Genomic DNA, 8,429 nt, shown 5'->3' with positions numbered 1-8,429 from the left:
GGTGGAGGCGAGAACGGCTACTGCCGCAATGCCTCCGCCACGGCGCCCGGGAGAGGGCTCAGTATCGCCGCCGATCGTCGGCGCCCGGGACTGCCAACGCTCCGGGCAAGAAAAGTCCTCGCCCCCACCTGCGGCTGCGCCCGCAGATTTTCTGGTGCAGATAAGCGCCCTGATAGACGCCAAATTAGCGTCATTCAGGAGGGAGCTCGCGCCGCGAACGGACTCGGCCCTGCGATCGGTGGCACCTGGGCCGTCCGTCCCCTCAGAGTCTTCGGACAGGGTGGGGCGGAAGACGAAGAAGAAGAAGAAAGGTGGGAAAGCTGGGGCGGCTATAGCGGCCCAGACGGAGCCCGCTCGACCTCGAGCAGAATTGGCCCCACACTCCGCCGCGCCTCCACCCCAGGAGGCGTGGTCCCAGGTGATTGGCCGGAAGGCCAAAAAGGCGGCTGCCAAGGCCACTGCGGCCGCGAATAAAAATAAAAAAGGACGGGTGGTCCCGGCGGCCCCCAGGAAGAAACCCCTGCCTCCTCGACCGCCACGCACAGCAGCGGTTACCATAACGGTTCCGTCTGGCGTGGACATTACTTACGCGCAGGCGATGGCCACTGCCAGGTCCAAGGTGGACCTGACAGAAATTGGCATCGCCTCGCTGAGGCCGCGAAGGGCGGTGACTGGGGGGTTAATTTTGGAGGTCCCTGGCACCGATGGGGCCGCCAAGGCCACCGTCCTCGCCACAAAAGTGGCGGAAGCGCTGGCAGGCACCGGCGTAAAGGTCGCGCGTCCGGTCAAAAAAGCTGACCTTAGGGTGCGCGGCCTGGTCGATTCGACCACGCCGGCGGAGGTCGCTGCGGCTGTTGCCCGCGTGGGCGGGTGCAGCGAGGGGGACATCAATACCGGCGAAATCCGGTCTTCCCCCTCGGGATTGGGCACCCTCTGGGTCCGATGTCCTGCCGCGGCCGCTCGCAAGGTTGCTGTCGCGGGCCGGATAACCGTCGGCTGGACCCAGGCAGCCGTGGAGGCCCTGAGTGCCCGGCCTCTGCAGTGTTACCGTTGCCTTGGTGTTGGCCACACCAGTCAGCGGTGCACTGCTGCCGAGGATAGGTCCGACTGCTGTTATAGATGCGGCAGTCGGGACCATAAGGTGGCAGCCTGTACGGCCACGCACAATTGTCCCCTTTGTGCGGGCGCGGGCAAGCCGTCTGGTCACCGCCTCGGCAGCCGGGCATGTCCGGCCAGTGCGGGGCGGGGCAGGGGAGGCGGCCAAAGGCCGTCTGCCAGGTATAATAAAAAGGGGTGGGAAACCACGATGGCCAAGGCAGCGACCACCGTGGCCAGCAACGAAAAGGTAGCATCGCCTGATGCTACCGCCGCATCCACGAGGGCGGATGGGGCCACTAAAGTCCCAGACGCCACCGCATCCGCGGCCGTGACGGCGATGGACACGGCTGTGTAATGGGGCCCCCGGGCCCGATAATACAAGTTAACCTCAACTGCTCGGCCAGAGCGCAGGATCTCCTGTTTCAAGGCCTGGCCGAGCGGGGTGCCGGGTTGGCAGTCGTGGCGGAGCCGCACAAGGTCCCCAAACATCCACACTGGATGGGGGACTCGATTGGCTCCGCCGCGATTATTTGGGCTGGGAGGCCGGGGTCCCCGCCGTGCTCGGTTATCGAGCGCGGCCTGGGATACGTGGCCGTCGATTGGGGCGGCACCGCGGTTGTGGCGATATACGCACCTCCGAGGTGGTCCCTCGAAGAGTTTGAGCAGTATCTGGACGGGGTAGGGAGATGCGTCTCCCGCTGCCATCCCCGTCCGGTGCTGGTCCTGGGGGACTTCAATGCCAAGGCCACGGCTTGGGGTTCCCCCGGGACTGACTCGAGGGGCCGGGAGGTGCTGGATTGGGCGGCGGGACTGGAGCTCCGTCTCCTGAATACGGGCTCGGTCCATACGTGCGTGCGGCATAACGGGGGGTCCATCGTTGACCTTTCGTGGGCAACGCCCCCGGCCGCGCGCCGTATTACGGGGTGGAGGGTGGCGGAAGGGGTCGAGACCTTGTCTGACCACAGATACATAGTTCTCGACCTCTCCGCCGCCCCACCATCGACACCCCGTCGTCGCCCCGCCGATGAAGGTTCGCCTCAGCCGCGGTGGGCGCTGAAGCGCCTCGACCAGGACGCTCTGATGGCGGCAGCCCACGTCGTGGCCTGGCCAGCAACACCGGCCGGGCCAGTCGACGGGAATGGGGAGGCCCGTTGGTTCCGGGGCGCAATGACGTCGATTTGCGACGCCGCCATGCCCCGGGCCAGGGTCTTCCCGAGGAAGGCGGTGTACTGGTGGTCGCGCGCGATAGCGGAGTTACGCACCGAGTGCGTCCGCGCGCGACGCCAGTACGCTCGCTCCCGTCGACGACGACGTACGGACGACGTTCTGGCTGCCCAGCTGTACGGGCGATATCGGGAGAAGGTGGTCGCCCTGCAGCTGGCCATCAGGCGAGCGAAGGACCAGGCCTGGCGCGATCTCCTCGGCTCTCTAAACCGAGATCCGTGGGGGCGCCCATACAAGATGGCATTGGGACGATTGCGTCCCTGGGCGCCCCCCGTGACGGAGAGCCTGGATCCGGGGCTGCTCGGGCGGGTCGTGGACGCTTTATTCCCCGTTAGCGGGGAGGCGTCCCGGCCCGTCCCTGAGCCAGAGGAACATGAGTGGTCCCCGGATCTTGAGGTCGCGCCGGAGGAGATGGCCGGGGTCGTCAAATGGCTCCGGGGCAAGAATACCGCCCCGGGGCCGGACGGTATCCCCGGCCGGGTCTGGTTGCTCGCCGCGAGCGTCCTGGGGGAGAGGCTGAGGAGCCTCTACTCTGGGCTCCTGAGGTCGGGGACGTTCCCCGACCTATGGAGAGAAAGTCGGATGGTCCTCTTGAGGAAGGATGGGAGGCCGGGGGATTCTCCCTCCGCGTACCGGCCCATTTGTCTCCTGGATGAGGCGGGCAAGATCTTCGAGAAGATCATTGTTGCCCGCCTCTCCAGACACCTGTCCCGCGACGGCCCAGATCTGGCGGACTGCCAGTTTGGCTTCCGGGAGGGGCGATCGACGGTCGACGCAATCGACCGTCTCAAGTCCCTCTCGGACAATGCCGTGGCAAGGGGCGGGGTGTGCTTGGCGGTGTCCATTGACATCGTCAATGCGTTCAACACCCTGCCCTGGTCCGCCATTAGGGAGGCCCTCGTCGATCACCAGGTGCCTCCCTATCTGAGGCGGGTGATCGGGGCCTACCTGCGGGACAGGTGGGTTGAATACCCGGGCCGGTGCGGGATGATACGGAGGGAAGTGGACCGCGGGGTCCCGCAGGGGTCCGTTTTAGGACCGCTCCTGTGGGACCTAGGTTACAACGCGGTCCTGGAAAAGGCCTCCCTGCCCGACGGTGCCACCCTCGTCTGCTACGCGGACGACACGTTGGTGGTCGCCGTCGGAAGTACCTTCGAGAGGACCATCCGTCGAGCAGAGGTTGCGGTGGCAGCCGTCGTCGCGAGGATCCGCGATCTGGGGCTGAAAATAGCCCCGGAGAAGGCCGAGGCTGTCTGGTTTCACGGACGGCCTCGGTCTCGGCCACCGGCCAGATCGTGGATCCGGGTTGGAGAAGCCTGCGTCGAGGTGAAGTCCGAGTTGAAATATCTCGGACTGATCCTCGACAGCCACTGGTGCTTCGATGCGCATCTCGACCGTCTCGTCCCCCGAGTCGAAAAGGCGGCGGCCTCTTTGGGCCGCCTGCTGCCCAACCTCGGGGGACCGGGAGATTTGGTGCGCCGCCTATACCTGGGCGTGGTGCGGTCTATGGCCTTATACGGTGCCCCAATATGGGCGCCGTACGTGATGACCAGCCGGCGCAACACGCTATTGTTGCGCCGGCTGCAGAGGCGGATGGCCATCCGCCTCATAAGAGGTTACCGCTCCACGTCTACCGTGGCGGCGCTTGCTCTGGCGGGAGAACTTCCCTTCGAGCTTCAGGCGGCGGTGCGCGCCTATGTTTATGGGCGCACAAGCATCGCCAGCCGTGCTCGAGGGGCCCCGCCGGAGCGAGAGACGGTCGAGGGCTTCGAGCTCCAGGCCCGGAGAATAGCGCTCGCCAGATGGCGTGCCGAGCTTTGCTCCCACGCCGGCGAGCGCGTCCCCGGGGCTCTCCTGCCGCACTTCACCTCGTGGCGGGAGAGACGGCATGGCAGGCTCTCCTACCGAGCGACGCAGGTGTTCACCGGGCATGGCTGCTTCGGTGTCTACCTGTGTCGCATCGGGCGGGAAGCGACGACGGTGTGCCACCATTGTGGCGCGGAGGAAGACTCGGCGCAGCACACGCTGGAGGAATGTCCCGCCTTTTCAGCGCTGCGCCGAGTCCTAAAACGAGAAGTCGGCCACGACCTCGCACTCTCCAGCCTAGTTGGGGCCATGCTGGAGGGCCCGGGGAAGTGGGCGGCAGCAATCTCTTTCTGCGAGGAGGTTATGTCGCGGAAGGAGGCTGCCGAGCGGGATCGGGAGCTTACAGATCCCGCCCGACGTGCCCGGGGACGACGTGCGCGCCCACGCCGAGAAACCCCGGGCAGCTGAGAGTAGGCGGGCGGCGGGTGTACCAGGACATGCTGGTTTCATTGCCCGCCGCCCGCCAACAGAGGAGGACGTCCACTGTTGGGAGTGGGGGATGACGAGTCGCCTGAAGGAGGCGAGGGTTAACTGTAATCCTCCTCCAATATACTCGTCGTCCCCCCGGCGGCCGCTGTGATCAGGGCGGGGGCCCTGGTCACCTATCGCGCGGTCGCCGTGTCGGGGCGGTGCGGGGTGCGACCCCTCGCGCCGCCGAATTTAAATGGATTTTAGGGGGGAGGATTTATTTTATTTCCCCCCGGGACGCGGCCGGCCATCGTTACCATCTTGACGGCCGGCCAGGCGAGGGGGAGCCGCGGTAGTGTTCTTCAAGAGTTCCCGTGGCTCCCCCGTTGAATCGCCAGCGATCGGTCCTGCGTCCTCAGGTCGCCGTGGAGGTTTTAGTGGGTCAAACCCCACACTACCCTCGTCCCGCTCCCCCGGGCGGGGCGGGGGTGTCTGGCGAGCAGATTTCCTCCACGTAAAATAAAAAAAAAAAAAAAGGTTATGTCAAGGTTATGTCAAGGTCCCCCCCGTGTCCGCTACCTTGTCGTGGTGGGGGGGCTTCGTGCCCTAATGATCCTCAAGGCTGTGCCGGCGGGGAATTTATTCCCTGGCAGGTTCTACCATGCCGGAGTGGCTTGAGGTGAGGGGCCAACTAAAGTCGGACACATACCGTAAACCTGTGGTCATGTTTTACAGGAACGGGGGTCTTGCCTTAACCGGCCGGGCCGCGAGGATGACAACCTCTCTAAAAAATCCCTAGCCCCAAGCAGTGTTGCGCGGTGATGAGGGTGCAGCTGGAGTAAGCGCCAGCTATGGTTGGTGGGTGCACCAATCGTTAGCGGACAACCCCGGGGTACCTGGCGACCCCCGGGTGTATTAGCCTTCCCCGGGTATGGCGGCTCTGCCCGGGGTGACCTTCTTTCCGACCACACTCGTGGGACCAATTATGGATTCTTTTTCACAAACAACCGGGGAGGGGGGAAACGAGCGTGAGGGGGAGGTGCGCGGGCCTATCGTGCGCCTCAAAAGATGTACTGTGCCGGTGTCGCGGAGGCATTCGGCAACACGCGGCAGAAAGAGGACCGCAGCGGGCCTTGGTGAGTGCGATGAGGGGGAGGAGTCAGATTTCTCTGTCTCCTCAAACCACTCATCGCAGAGTGTCCCGGGCTCGTCGTCAGCGAGGAAGAGAGGACGGCCGCCGACGACCGGCGAATATGTTGGCCTCGCAGAGGCCAAACTTAGGCTGGCCGAGGCTTCGCAGCTGGAGGCCGAGGCAAGGGAGGTGGCGGCGATATTCGACCCGGGTGCCCCCGTGCCGAGACCATCGCGGTCGAGCGTTCCGCTCCCGGACGAGACGGATATCGCGGAAAATTTCCGCAACCGTCCGACGCGGGATGTCGCGGCCGCTATATTGGAGAGCCTGGATGAGGTGGCCAGGATCTCCGGCGTTTCGAAGGGGCTGAAGGGCAACTTGGCCCGCGCCCTGAGGGTGGCCGCTTTAAACGGCAGGGTGGGGGTGTCCGAGCTTGCGGTTAGGTCGGCTACCGACGCCACGCGTGCCCTGGAGGCCGAGAATGCCGTCCTCAGGGGGCAAATGACGGAGCTGCAGGCGGAGGTGGCCCGGCTCCGGCAGGTGGTGGAGGCGAGAACGGCTGCTGCCGCAATGCCTCCGCCACGGCGCCCGGGAGAGGGCTCAGTAACGCCGCCGATCGTCGGCGCCCGGGACTGCCAACGCTCCGGGCAAGAAAAGTCCTCGCCATCACCTGCGGCTGCGCCCGCAGATTTTCTGGCGCAAATAGGCGCCCTAATAGACACCAAATTGGCGTCATTCAGGAAGGAGCTCGCGCCGCGAACGGACTCGGCCCTACGATCGGTGACCCCTGGGCCGTCCGTCCCCTCACAGTCTTCGGACAGGGTGCGGCGGAAGACGAAGAAGAAGAAGAAAGGTGGGAAAGCTGGGGCGGCTATAGCGGCCCAGACGAAGCCCGCTCGACCGCGAGCAGAATTGGCCCCACCCTCCGCCGCGCCTCCACCCCAGGAGGCGTGGTCCCAGGTGGTTGGCCGGAAGGCCAAAAAGGCGGCTGCCAAGGCCACTGCGGCGGCGAATAATAAAAAAAGACGGGTGGTCCCGGCGGCCCCCAGGAAGACACCCCTGCCTCCTCGACCGCCACGCACAGCAGCGGTTACCATAACGGTTCCGTCTGGCGTGGACATTACTTACGCGCAGGCGATGGCCACTGCCAGGTCCAAGGTGGACCTTGCAGAAATTGGCATCGCCTCGCTGAGGCCGCGAAGGGCGGTGACTGGGGGGTTAATTTTGGAGGTCCCTGGCACCGATGGGGCCGCCAAGGCCACCGTCCTCGCCACAAAAGTGGCGGAAGCGCTGGCAGGCACCGGCGTAAAGGTCGCGCGTCCGGTCAAAAAAGCTGACCTTAGGGTGCGCGGCCTGGTCGATTCGACCACGCCGGCGGAGGTCGCTGCGGCTGTTGCCCGCGAGGGCGGGTGCAGCGAGGGGGACATCAATACCGGCGAAATCCGGTCTTCCCCCTCGGGATTGGGCACCCTCTGGGTCCGATGTCCTGCCGTGGCCGCTCGCAAGGTTGCTGTCGCGGGCCGGATAACCGTCGGCTGGACCCAGGCAGCCGTGGAGGCCCTGAGTGCCCGGCCTCTGCAGTGTTACCGTTGCCTTGGTGTTGGCCACACCAGTCAGCGGTGCACTGCTGCCGAGGATAGGTCCGACTGCTGCTATAGATGCGGCAGTCGGGACCATAAGGTGGCAGCCTGTACGGCCACGCCCAATTGTCCGCTTTGTGCGGGTGCGGGCAAGCCGTCTGGTCACCGCCTCGGCAGCCGGGCATGTCCTGCCAGTGCGGGGCGAGGCAAGGGAGGCGGCCAATGGCCGTCTGCCAGATTTCTTAAAAAAAGGAAGGAAACCACGATGGCCAAGGCAGCGACCACCATGGCCAGCAACGAAAAGGCGGATCCGCCTGATGCTATCGCCGCGCCCGCGGGGGCGGATGGAGACACTAAATTCCCAGACGCCACCGCATCCGCGGCCGTGACGGCGATGGACACGGCTGTGTAATGGGGCCCCCGGGCCCGATAATACAAGTTAACCTCAACTGCTCGGCCAGAGCGCAGGATCTCCTGTTTCAATGCCTGGCCGAGCGGGGTGCCGGGTTGGCAGTCGTGGCGGAGCCGCACAGGGTCCCCAAACATCCACACTGGATGGGGGACTCGATTGGCTCCGCCGCGATTATTTGGGCTGGGAGGCCGGGGTCCCCGCCGTGCTCGCTTATCGAGCGCGGCCTGGGATACGTGGCCGTCGATTGGGGCGGCACCGCGGTTGTGGCGATATACGCACCTCCAAGGTGGTCCCTCGAAGAGTTTGAGCAGTATCTGGACGGGGTAGGGAGATGCGTCTCTCGCTGCCATCCCCGTCCGGTGCTGGTCCTGGGGGACTTCAATGCCAAGGCCACGGCTTGGGGTTCCCCCGGGACTGATTCGAGGGGCCGGGAGGTGCTGGATTGGGCGGCGGGACTGGAGCTCCGTCTCCTGAACACGGGCTCGGTCCATACGTGCGTGCGGCATAACGGGGGGTCCATCGTTGACCTTTCGTGGGCAACGCCCCCGGCCGCGCGCCGTATTACGGGGTGGAGGGTGGCGGAAGGGGTCGAGACGTTGTCTGACCACAGATACATAGTTCTCGATCTCTCCGCCGCCCCCCCATCGACACCCCGTCGTCGCCCCGCCGATGAAGGTTCGCCTCAGCCGCGGTGGGCGCTGAAGCGCCT

This window comes from Megalopta genalis, unplaced genomic scaffold, assembly GCF_051020955.1.
Source record: "Megalopta genalis isolate 19385.01 unplaced genomic scaffold, iyMegGena1_principal scaffold0040, whole genome shotgun sequence".
Classification (NCBI taxonomy): domain Eukaryota; kingdom Metazoa; phylum Arthropoda; class Insecta; order Hymenoptera; family Halictidae; genus Megalopta; species Megalopta genalis.
Note: the sequence above shows the minus strand (reverse complement) of the source record.